This window comes from Scyliorhinus torazame, chromosome 20 (assembly GCF_047496885.1).
Source record: "Scyliorhinus torazame isolate Kashiwa2021f chromosome 20, sScyTor2.1, whole genome shotgun sequence".
In the NCBI taxonomy this organism is placed as follows: Eukaryota; Metazoa; Chordata; class Chondrichthyes; order Carcharhiniformes; family Scyliorhinidae; genus Scyliorhinus; species Scyliorhinus torazame.
The window spans coordinates 16593390-16605802 of NC_092726.1; the positions used below are offsets into that span (position 1 = coordinate 16593390).

Below are 12413 nucleotides of genomic sequence, written 5' to 3' on the forward strand. Positions count from 1 at the left end.
CCCACCTTGTGTTTTTTCTCTCCCTCTGTCGCCCGCCTCCATCTCTCATGCTCCTTTTGAGGAAGCTGTACGTGTGACCAATGAATCCTTAGAATCTGTCCTATCAATCACAAGAAACCTGGTCCTATATTTACCCAGGATTCTTGTCTTCTCCTTTCTGTTTGAATTTTGCTGGACCTACATTGATTCCCAGTTAAGCAACACTTTGATCTTAAAATTCTCATCCTTATTTTCAAATCCCGCCGTGGTTTCGGTCCTCCCTTATCTAATCTCTCCAGCCCCACAGCCCCCTCTGTGTTCCCTTGAGAATTCCTTATGTTAATTGATCCACTGTTGGTGGCCGCATCTTCAGCTGCTGATCCCTAAACACTGGAATTCCCTCCATCAATCTCTCTGCCTCTTTATTTCACTTCCAGTCCTTAAGGAGGTCTTGTCCCTGCCTCTCAGCCAGAAGGCCCGAGTTCAAGTCCCAGTCCAGCACTTGATGGGCAAGGAAGGTGCGTTCACAACGTGGTCAAACAGGTTGGGTGTCAACCTGCAAAATCCTCTCAAACATGTCAATGGATGGCGGTAAGAGTGGGTCAGCCACGCTGGATGGGAAGAGGTGCTGCTTAAAACCTCTGGCGACAGCCTAGCAACCTGTTCCTGGAAAAATCTTCCAATGGGAAATAGAAGAAATACTGCCTTGTGCATCACCAAGTAGGGGAAGAGAAAGAACAAACAATTATTTAATACCTACCTCTTTGACCAATCTATTGGTCATCCGATCTGACACCTCTTTATGTGGTCAAGTATCAAATGTTGCTTTATAACGTTTCTGTGAATCTTTTCTTGTGTTAAAGTCTTCTGTTAAATATAAATGAAAATGGTAGCTGTTGTTCCTGACTGAAGAACTGAAAAAGGCTGCTCTTCACACCAAACAAGCAAACAACATCTTGCATTTATATAGCGCCTTTTACGTAGCAAAGTGTTGTAAGGCACGACACAGAAGCATTATCAATCGGAATTTGACTCCGAACCACATTGGGCATCCAAAAGAATGGGCAAACTGGATTGTCCCATTGCTTGGTAAATTCGGAATGTGAACATCAGGATTGATCAGTCTTAACAGGACAATTGATTGAAGCTTGACACGGATATGTGGTTCACAGTTAGTTGGCCCACAAAGATATTGGACGTCATTTCCCCTGCAATCCCCTGCTAAACCTCCCCTCCCCAGAAACTGATTTGCAGATGATACAACTTTGGGAACAGAGTTTACGTATTTATGGCGTCTGACTGAAAGAGAACGCAGTAAATTGGAAATCTGGTGTGGAGGGTGGCTCCAGTCACTCGGCACGGTAGCACTGTGGCTAGCACTGCTACCTCACAGCTCCAGGGACCCGGGTTCAATTCCGGCCTCGGGCGATTGTCTGTTCGGAGTCTGCACGTTCTCCCCGTGTCTGCGTGGGTTTCCTCCGGGTGCTCCGGTTTCCTCCCACAGTCCAAAGATGTGCAGGTTAGGTGGATTGGCCATGCAAATTGCCCTTTAGTGTCCAAAAGGGTTAGGTGGGGTTACTGCATTACAGGGATAGGGTGGAGGCATGGGCTTAAGTGGGGGACTCTTTCAAGGGGCTGGTGTAGACTTGATGGGCCGAATTGCCTCCTTTGCACTGTAAATTCGATGATTCTATTACTGCAGATGAAACTCGTTCATGAAGACCATCACCCATGAAGAGTTGGAGAATGGACAGCGATGGGTGTACAATCCATTTGGTCACCAATGTGTTTTGCACATTGATCTATGAAGCAACTCTGCAATAAACAAAGCATTTTGATGCTTGTGTGTCAGAGGCATATTTGTTTCTGAAGTGCTGATCAGAAAGGTTGTAAAATACGGATGAGGGAGATGTTTTGGACCTTTGATCTCTCTCTCTCCTGCATAGGAAATCATCACCAAAGTAGTGAACAACCTCTCGACTAATTCCAGGTTTTGGCCTCTGCGATCCTATCCATAGACTATCATCATCATTTGACACAGCCACATCAAGTTTGAACTTATAAGGGAAAATGTCCTTGTACTCTGGGACCCTCCTGAAAAATTTGCGGTAGTCACAGAATTTGGACAGTTCCATGTGATTCAGATGGATAATTAACCAGGAAATATTCAACAGAACAAAAACGGATCCATCTGATCCCCCAACCACTCAGACTGGCTTCCCACTCGATGTTCCCTTACGTCCCAACTACCCCACCGAACCAAGCAGATAACCCCCTCCCCAACCCCAACCCACCTGCCACCCTATCCACCTGCCTCCTTACTCACAGCGCTACAATGCTGAGGCACTGTTAGATGGTCTCAGGTGCTGCCTTTCAAACGTGAGGTTTAACCATTGCCCTGACTGCCCATTCCAGTGGACAGGAGAGGTGTATTGGCACGACTGGTATTAGAACTAGGAAAACTCCTGCTGCTCCGTCCAACACCATCTAATACCAACAACAGCAGATTATCTGGCCATCATGGGATCTTGCTGTGCAGAATTTGGCGCTGCCACTTGCCAACGGAACAAGCCTGACTTCTACAAAAAATTATGTTTGAGGCGCCACAAGATGTCACACAAACGAACATATTTTTCTACTCCAGGTCTGCGGCTGGACAACACGTGGCTACCGTCGAACAGGCACAGCGACAAACACAAATGTTTTCCTTTGTGCAGAGCAGAGCTTCTCCATTCTCACTGACAAAACAAGCATCTGGCAAACTGTGAGGACCCCACTCGCTTCAATCTGAGTGTGAGTTCTCAGCAGCCCTGCCTGCAATGGGAGCTCAGTCACTGCACAGCTATTTCTGAAGCTAAACTATAAAAAAGAATCACTGCCCTGGGACCCCAAGGGGATTTCGCCTTTTTCCTTGCCTCATGAGCTGTTCCAGAGAAGCCAAATGTGACAAAACATCCTTTTTCCGTAAGAAGCATTCCTGGATTCGGGAGGGGAAGGGGAGAACTCCTCCCTCTCTTCCTCCTCTCAGGACTCCATTAATCCTGAGATCGGCCTGTCCTGGCTGCCACACTCAGGGAGAGTTGTGCTGTTGCCTTGCTGTCCTTTGCTGTGAGGAGCAACTCCTTCGATGAGAAAAGGTAAGCAGAGTGGGCACTGCCCTTCCTACAACTGCAATGTCCCAGTCTGTGTGCACCCCTGCGGTGAGACTGGTAATATAAGCTGATTAGAGAGCATTTAAAAGGAGCAAAGTTGATCGTCCCTCCAGCTGGAGAGATTATAAATGCTCAGCTGTGGAACTCCTGGTTTAGGAATGAGCTTGCCTTCTTGAGTTGTGATTTCCCAGCACTGCCCGCACAGATTATGAATGCTATTTCCTCAGGAACTGCTTCATTCATGGCTGTTTCAGTGTTCTTGCATCAGCTCAGCTCTGCACTGAGACTCTCACAGCCCTGCGGAGGTCACAACCTGCCTTGCTGATTTATGTCGCTTCTAGACACACAGCAGTTTAGGTTTTACAGCTACATGTTAGTATTGGTAGGTGAGAAAATTAAATAAATTAGTAGAAGAGTCATGCATTCTTGACCTCTGCTGTTGCATTCTTACATTACAAAAGTGACCTCACTTTGAAAGTATTTTGTTGGCTGTGAAGAACTTGGGGACGAGCTGAGGTCAAAGCGAGGCATTTTTGAAATGGAGGTCTTTCTTTCCCCCACCCCCCCTCGCTCTCTGTTGTGTGAACAGCGATGAAAGGAGTGAACTGGGTAAAGTTTCACTTTCAATGTGCAAAAGGAAACCGTTGTAAATCTGGAGACTGTTTTCTGTCACGTGGAACTTAAGCAAAAATCAGCTTGTCCTGCAGGTTAGGGGCTTGGGACACCAGCTGACTGTTACCTCCCGGGTTTCAACAAAGTGTGGAGATTGCGTTATCGTTGTTCATCTTTTGGCGAATGTGCAACCGGACATGTCAAATAGGAGGAGGAGGAGGCCATTCGGCCCCTCGAGCTTGCTCCACCATTCAATGAGATCATGGTTGATCTGATTGTGGCCTCAACTCCACATCACACCTGCACTCCCATGACCTCTGATTCCATCATTAGGCAAAGGTCTATTCATCTTTGCCTCGAAAATACTCATTGACCCTGCCTCCACCCCTCTCGGGGAAAGAGAATCCCAAACATTCAGGACCCTCGGAAAGAAAGAATTTCTTCCCATCTGAGTCTTAAATAGGAGACCCCTTATTTTTATACTGTCTCTCCCACAAGGGGAAACTTAGCATTACTTTAGAGCAACAGTTCGGCCCATTGCTATTCACACAACACCCGTGGCTTACATAGTGAAGGAAACTGTTGAAAATAGAATAAAACTCCCCCGACAACCTCACAATAAATAGTAGCCAGATTATTGCAGGCAGTAATCTTCTTTCTATATTCAGCCTTTGATGATGAACGTGTTTTTCTGGTTGGGTTGCTGTCTGTGGAGAACAGAAGAACCTGAGAAAAAGGAGCATGAATAGATCATCCAGCTCCTTGATCAATAAGATCGCCAACTCCACTTACCTTTCCTGTCCCCATTGCTCTTGATTTCACTGTGGTTCAAATATCTGTCACTCTCACACCTGGAGTGAACTCAATCGCTGAGGATCCACAGCCCACCAGAGATGCGAACCACCTGCTTGGCATGTGACGGCAGTTTGAGACAACTGTCCCTCTGGCAAAGCTCTACTTTCTGTTTCTCCACAGAAAGACGATTGAGGCTGAGGGAGGCTGCATGGGGAAGATGCAGGGGAACCTGCATTCCCAGTGCTGTGACACTCCACAAAGGTGCCATAGAGAGCCAGCATTAGCCAAATGCTCAGTTGATGGCAGGACTTGTTGATCAAACCTGTGCACCTATATTTCTCTATATTAACAAAATAACGTCTGTTGGGGAGTCCAGAAAAAGGAGACCTAAACTAAGAGAGCCAAGAACAGGCGGAATGAAGAATTAAGAAGCAATTTCTTTCCACACAGAGTGGTGAGAATGCAAAACTGGCTGTCACATGGCTAAACCATGATGTGGAGATGCCGGCGTTGGACTGGGGTAAGCACAGTAAGAAGTCTTACAACACCAGGTTAAAGTCCAACAGGTTTGTTTCGATATCAGTAGCTTTCGGAGCGCTGCTCCTTCCTCAGGTGAATGAAGAGGTCTGTTCCAGCCTAGAGATCCTCTCCACTTTGAGCCGGCAGTTTGCGGTGTCGATGGTAGCCATGATGTGGAGATGATGTTGCTAAACCAGATAGCAGTGATTCTTATAGAAAATATATAAAATGAAGCAAATTAGAGGAACCCCTGACCTCAGTCACATTCCAAAAGCTGTCATGTAAAACCTGTACTTCCCAGCACTCAGAGAATAGATTGCAATGAGACTGACTGCTTTACCACCGACAGGTTAGGTGGGGTTACCGGGTTACAGGGATAGGAGGGGGAGTGGGCCTAGGTACGGTGCTCTTTTGGAGGGTCGGTGCACACAATGGGCACTGTAGGGATTCTATGTTCCATATAACTTCCTCTCTCAGCATTTTAATAAGCTTTCTAAGGTCCAATTCAGGGAGGTACCTCAGCCTAAGATTGATAGGAATGACCCTAATGGGAGGATTCCAAGCATCTGTTAAAGTTTAGTCACTGTCAATAAGGGGTTCGAATCCCAGCTTTTGGAGTCATGATTGCTAATACGCATAACAAAGGCTCACAGCTTTGCTGATATTTTTGAATGAAGTGTTTCTGATGAGGATGCACCTGGACCAACAATCTATTCACACACCCAAAATCACCTCTGAGTGGAAGACACAGTCCAGTAGAAATCTGTCAGGCAGTGCAATTAACAGCACTGATGAAGACCATTCAGCCCATCGTTTTGATGCCGTCTTTGATTAAATAGTCCTTTGCATATCACTGACTGTTAGGGCAGCACGGTGGCACGGACCCAGGTTCAATCCCGGCCCCAGGTCACTGTCTGTGTGGAGTTTGCACATTCTCCCCGTATCTGTGTGCCCACAACCCAAAAAGCTGTGCAGGATAAGATGAATTGGCCACGCTAAATTGCCCCTTAATTGAGACAAAAAAAGAATTGGGTCTTCTAAATTTATTTTTGAAAAATCACTGACTGTTGATATTCAGACATTGGACAGCACGGAAAATGAAGCGTAGATTTAAAACAGATGAAAACATGTTTTGTATAAATTTAGAGTACCCAATTATTATTTTTTTTAATTAAAGGGCAATTTAGCGTTGCCAATCCGCCTACTCTGCACATCTTTGGGTTGTGGGGTGAGACCCACCCAGACACGGGAAGAATGTGCAAACTCCACACAGACAGTGACCCGGGGCCGGGAATGTAACCGGGTCCTCAGCACCATGAGGCAGCAGTGCTAACCACTGCGCCATCATGCCGGCCTGAAAATATATTTTTGTAAGAATAACAGATGTTTACAATCACCCGTCAATGGAGGCAGATGTATTGGGCTTTGGTCAAAAGATATATTTAGATCGGGAAGGACGGCAGTAAATGAAAGAATTAGCCAGGTTCTTTTCGAGAAAAGGCTGAGAAGATCGTGCTTGAGTAGACAAAGTAAAGATGCTTCCATTTGTGCAGGGTGCAAAACAACAAGCCTGAAAAGCAGGAAAGTCACCAATAAATCCAGTAAATAATTCAGGAGAAATCTCTTTATTCAAAGGGTAGTGTCGTGGTGTGGTGAATGTATTCACCAGGAGATGTGGTGCCTGTGTAACCTTTAACCTTTAAGGATTGAGCTGGATAAAGGGGGGAACACGGTGCGGAGTGCGGTGGGAATAAATGGGGCTGTATAGGTCTGAGCCCCCGACGGAGGAGGGACGGATGCGTCGATTTTTGGATCGACTGACGTTCCCGAGGGTGGAGAAGGAGCAGGTGGCTGGGCTTGGGGCACCGGTAGGGCTGGAGGAGCTGACAAAGGGGCTGGGGAGTATGCAGGTGGGGAAGGCACCGGGGCCAGATGGGTTCCCGGTGGAATTTTACCAGGGGGGGGCCCTATCCCCGACGATGTCCAGGGTGCTGATCTCGCTGATCTTGAAGCAGGACAAGGACCCATTACAGTGTGGGTCGTATAGGCCAATCTCTCTCCTCAACGTGGACGCGAAGCTGTTAGCGAAGGTGTTGGCTACCAGAATTGAGGACTGTGTCCCAGGGGTGATTCACGAGGACCAGACGGGTTTTGTTAAGGGAAGGCAGCTGAATACCAATGTGCGGAGGCTCCTTAATGTAATCATGATGCCTACAGTGGAGGGGGAGGCAGAGATAGTGGCGGCGATGGACGCGGAGAAGGCCTTTGACAGGGTGGAGTGGGGGTACCTCTGGGAAGTGTTGAGGGAGGGAGTTCCCGCTGCTTCCAGCACCTAGGATCCAGGATAGGGTGCTCTCGGGGGTGTGGGTTGGAAAGGGTAGGGCCTCGGCGATCTACCAGGAGATGCAGGAGGAGGAGGAGGAGACCTCGGTGGAGGAGCTCTAGGGTAAATGGGAGGAGGAGCTTGGGGAGGAGATAGACGAGGGTACGTGGGCGGACGCCCTGGGTAGGGTTAATTCTTCCTCCTCTTGCGCCAGGCTTAGCCTGATACAATTTAAGGTTCTTCATAGAGCGCATTTGGGGTATCGGACGAGCCGGGAGTGCAGGAGGCGAAAGAGGCCGGTATTCTGGCCTTTGCGTCCCTGATAGCCGGGCGGAGGATTCTGCTACAGTGGAAGGATGCGAGGCCCCCAAGCGTGGAAGCCTGGATCAGCGACATGGCAAGGTTCATTAAATTGGAGAAGGTAAAATTTGCCTTGAGAGGGTCTGTGCAAGGGTTCTTCAGGCGGTGGCAACCGTTCCTAGACTTTCTAGCGGGGCATTAGGAGGTGGTCAGCAGCAGCAACCCAGAGCGGAGGGGTGAGGAAGGGGGGTGGTGTACTTTGTGTTTTCTACTGTGTTTATTATTGCTTAATGGGGGGTTTGTATATTGGGGGAATTTGTGATGTAGTTGTAAGATGTTTACTTATGTGTTCTTTGTTTTTCTTTTTTCTGTAAGGGGGGGTTTGTTGAAAATATGTAAAGATTTGAATAAAAATATTTATTAAAAAAAAAAGATTGAGCTGGAACCCCGGTGGGCTCTGCCTGTGGTCCCCCCCCCCCCCCCCCCCCCCCCCCCCCCCCCCGGCGGTAAATAGTCCTGCTTCTTTACCCACGCCCAGTGGGTGGCGCTCATTTGTAAAGAAGTCACTGGCAGACTAGTTCTTTGTGTAATAAAGCCTTTGTTCACTTGTTCATATGGTCCCGCTGTGAATTGATGGTATATCAAGTGGGTTAATAGAATAGTTATGGTAATGAATGAAGCAGCCATGATGTAACAGTTCAGTAGCAGTTGGGAGTTTACTCGGGAGACATGTGTCAACTCAGGAGTCCACCTTGTATATAAATCTGTTTGAAGTAACTACTTGAATAAGGCCTCGGTCCTTTTAGATATAACACTCCACCAGTACATGAAAGACAAACTCACAGTGTTAGGAGTACATAAAGGAAGAGAGGGAGAGAGGAATATCAGGTTATGTCGCTGGCCTTAGATGAAGAGAGTCAGGAGAGAGGAAGCTTGTGTGGAGCATAGCATGAACAATGGCCCAAATGGTCTTTTTCCGTGCTAAGGTTCTGTCTATAATTGAGTGCTGGAATGGTTGAGTCAGAGATGAGAGGAAAGTTTTAGTGGGCTGAAGTTTCTTCTTTGGCTGCCAAGTTTCCTCATGTTAAGTCTGGCAGCGTGGAGACTGGCCAGATGTTCCAGGTGTATCCAGAAAAATATACAAATCGTAGAGGCCCATTGAGAAGTCAAGCTGTTAGTCACTGCAGAGGGATCAGGCAGACTGAAGGAAATAACATTACTCATATCTGGGAGCTGAGTGTTTATAAAACGCACAGCTCCAATCGCACATTTCAGTGTTCAGCCCTTATTCATGCACACAGTCTGTGTTTCCACGTGATTTTGAGAGCCTTCTGTTTTCCTATTTAATGAAGAATGTCTATGGCTGGGACTGGCACTGGGAACCAGAACGCATGTTACTTCCTGAGAGCTCTTCATAGCAGTGCCACTCGGTAACTTTCCATCTGAAATAAAATAGCATTCGCTTCATTTTTTTTGGGAATAAAAGATGTGAGTGAAGGAACCCAACAAAGCAAGATCTGTTACTGTTTTTGTTGGTGGAAGTGTTCTGAAGTGGCTCCGGGAGCTGCTGCTCATGTTGCCTCTCAAACCATCTTTGGCTGTTACACTGTAACTCAGCCAATTAGCCGGCATTGCCCCCTCCTGCCATCAGTGTGATTTATGGCGGGTGGGGCGTGGGGTAGGTTTGGGGCGGGGGGGGGGGGGCAGAAAACTGTTCGCGAACTTCCTCTCCCGACGCTGATGGCGGGTTGATGGCAGGTCAGATTTCCTGTTGAAACATAGTGGAAACCCATTTTGCATCTCATTGTATGCTCATTAAAACCCCAACAGACTGGAATCACAAGCTCCCGTCAAATCTTCTGGCCAACAGCAGGAATTCACGCCGTATTGGTTCCCAACTACACATCTGTGGTGTGTACTCAGTAAGGGAGAATTTTAAAACACTTACCTTTCAATGGAAACTGGCTGTGCCACTGGAACTGACCGCAGGTATGGTGCTCGCGGAAGACACGGGAGGTGCAGGGCGTGGGTGCAAGGCACATAGTGTAGTGTACAGAGAAAAAGGGGGTGTATGGGTTGTCATGATATTCAGGTGAACATCATAGCACAAACAGACATACATACCGATGGACAGATCAACGGACCAATCAACACACACACAACACCACAGCCAATCACAGGCAAGAGCATACACAGTACAAAACAGGGAACACGGCACTTCCTGGGCATTCCAGCAGGAGACAGCTCAGGGCACAGAGCTCATAGCAAGCCACTCAGACATCCACCGTGTGCTGAGTGCCACTACAAGATAGTGGGCGAAATTCTCCGGAAACGGCACGATGTCCGTCGACTGGCGCCCAAAACAGTGCAATTCAGACGGGCATCGCGCCGCCCCAAAGCATCTTTGGGGGCCGAGTCCCAACCTTGAGGGGCTAGGTCGGCGCCGGACGAATTTCCGCCCCGCCAGCTGGCGGAAAAGGCCTTTGGTGCCCCGCCAGCTGGCGCGGAAATGACATCTCCGGGCGGCGCATGCGCAGGAGCGTGTGCAGCCGCTGACAACTTCCCACGCATGCGCAGTGGAGGGAGTCTCTTCCGCCTTCGCCATGGTGGAGACCGTGGCGAAGGCGGAAGGGAAAGAGTGCCCCCACGGCACAGGCCCGCCCGCAGACCGGTGGGCCCCGATCGCTACCATACAGCTTGAGCAATAGGAACCATACAATATCTACCAATGGTGTTCCAGCATTACCAGGTACCTCTACACAGACTACCACATTCACCCGTTAAAAAAGAGTCAGGCGGGGGTAGTGACCTGATATTACAACATGGTAACGTGGTAGAAATTATAGTTATGGAGGTACCGTAATACCTCCGTACAGCGTTTTGTAACTATTGACAATTCTATTTACTATTTATAATTTATGATTCATAATTAACTATAGACTTTAAAATGAAGCAATCAGTCGATCGGGGGTCCTGGTCGTCCTCTGTGATCGTCGAAGCTTCGGCGGTGACGCCGGTGGAGGCTCGGGCGTCTGTGACTCCGGGGGCGTGGCCTCGATCTCTGTGGCAGCTTCGACACCCCTAGACGGCGCAGGTGGGGAAAACGGTTGACCTGGGAAGGGAGCGTCTGCGGGGTGCGTCAGTGGATGGGGGGGCCTAGACAGGGCCAGCGGAAGGACCGATCCTCCTGTAAGGTGCACTGGTGGGAGGGAGGGTGGGACTGGTGGCTGGAGTGTGCGTGGGGTTCCGGCGGGCGCCAGGTCTCGTAGGGAGACTGTATCTTGTCAGCCGTCGGGGTACTGCGTACTGGGGGTTAGCGTGGAGAAGATGGACCCTCTCAACCAACGGGTCCGACTTGTGCACCCGCACGTGTTTTCGGAGCAGGATGGGTCCGGGAGCTGCCAGCCAGGTCGGGAACGAGGTCCCAGAGGAGGACCTCCTGGAGAAGACAAGGAGACGTTCATGATGTGTTTGGTTGGTTGTGGTACAAAGCAGTGACCGGATGGAGTGGAGGGCATCCGGGAGGACTTCCTGCCAGCGGGAGACTGGGAGATTCCTGGACTTCCAGACTGTTCCGTTCTCCCTCTCTACCTGTCCGTTACCGCGGGGGTTGTAATTGGTTGTCCTGCTCGAGGCGATGCTCTTGCTGAGCAGGAATTGACGCAGTTCGTCGCTCATAAAGGAGGACCCCCTATCACTATGTATGTAAGCGGGGAACCCGAACAGTGCAAAGATGCTATGGAGGGCTTTGATGACGGTGGCTGCGGTCATGTCGGGGCAGGGGATGGCGAATGGGAACCGGGAGTACTCATCAATCACGTCCAGGAAATACGTGTTGCGGTCTTTGGAGGGGAGGGGGCCTTTGAAGTCCATGCTGAGGCGTTCAAAGGGACGGGAAGCCTTTATCAGGTGCGCTTTCTCTGGCCGGTAGAAGTGCAGTTTGCACTCCGCGCAGATTTGGCAGTCCCTGGTGACAGTCCTGACCTCCTCGATGGAGTAGGGCAGGTTGCGGATCTTGATAAAGTGGAAAAAGCGAGTGACCCCCGGGTGGCAGAGGTCCTCGTGGACGGCTCGGAGGCGGTCCACTTGTGCGTTGTCACATGTGCCGCGGGACAGGGCATCAGGAGGCTCGTTTAGCTTCCCGGGACGATACAAGATCTCGTAGTTGTAGGTGGAGAGTTCGATCCTCCACCACAAGATCTTATCGTTTTTTATCTTGCCCCGCTGTGCATTATCGAACATGAAAGCAACCGACCGTTGGTCAGTGAGGAGAATGAATCTCCTGCCGGCCAGGTAATCCCTCCAATGTCGCACAGCTTCTACTATGGCCTGGGCCTCCTTTTCGACTGAGGAGTGGCGGAGTTCGGAAACATGGAGGGTATGTGAGAAGAAGGCCACAGGTCTGCCCGCTTGGTTGAGGGTGGCCGCCAGAGCTACGTCAGACACGTCGCTCTCAACCTGGAAGGGGAAGGACTCGTCGATGGCGTGCATCGTGGCCTTTGCAATGTCTGCTTTGATGCGGCTGAAGGCCTGGCGGGCCTCTATCGACAGGGGGAAAAATGTGGATTGGATCAGGGGACGGGCCTTGTCCGCATAGTTGGGGACCCACTGGGCATAGTAAGAGAAAAACCCAAGGCAGCGCTTCAGGGCCTTGAAGCAGTGAGGGAGGGGGAACTCCATAAGGGGGCTCATGCGTCAGGGTCGGGGCCTATAACTCCATTACGCACTACGTA

The 12413-nt window shown here is 49.5% G+C and overlaps 2 protein-coding genes across 3 annotated transcripts in view; one reads left to right on the plus strand and one right to left on the minus strand.

Annotated features, from left to right (window-relative positions):
- The window catches only part of LOC140396913 (histone-lysine N-methyltransferase NSD3-like), a 579137-nt gene that overhangs the window by 433685 nt on the left and 133039 nt on the right, over positions 1–12413 (minus strand).
- tacc1 (transforming, acidic coiled-coil containing protein 1) overlaps positions 2799–12413 on the plus strand; it is a 457444-nt gene continuing 447829 nt past the window's right edge. The window contains exon 1 of one of the 2 annotated variants that reach the window (XM_072485833.1): positions 2799–3116. The gene's annotated coding sequence lies outside the window, so the exon portion shown is untranslated. The remainder of the gene's footprint in view (positions 3117–12413) is intronic. The other variant, XM_072485836.1, reaches the window with a different exon arrangement.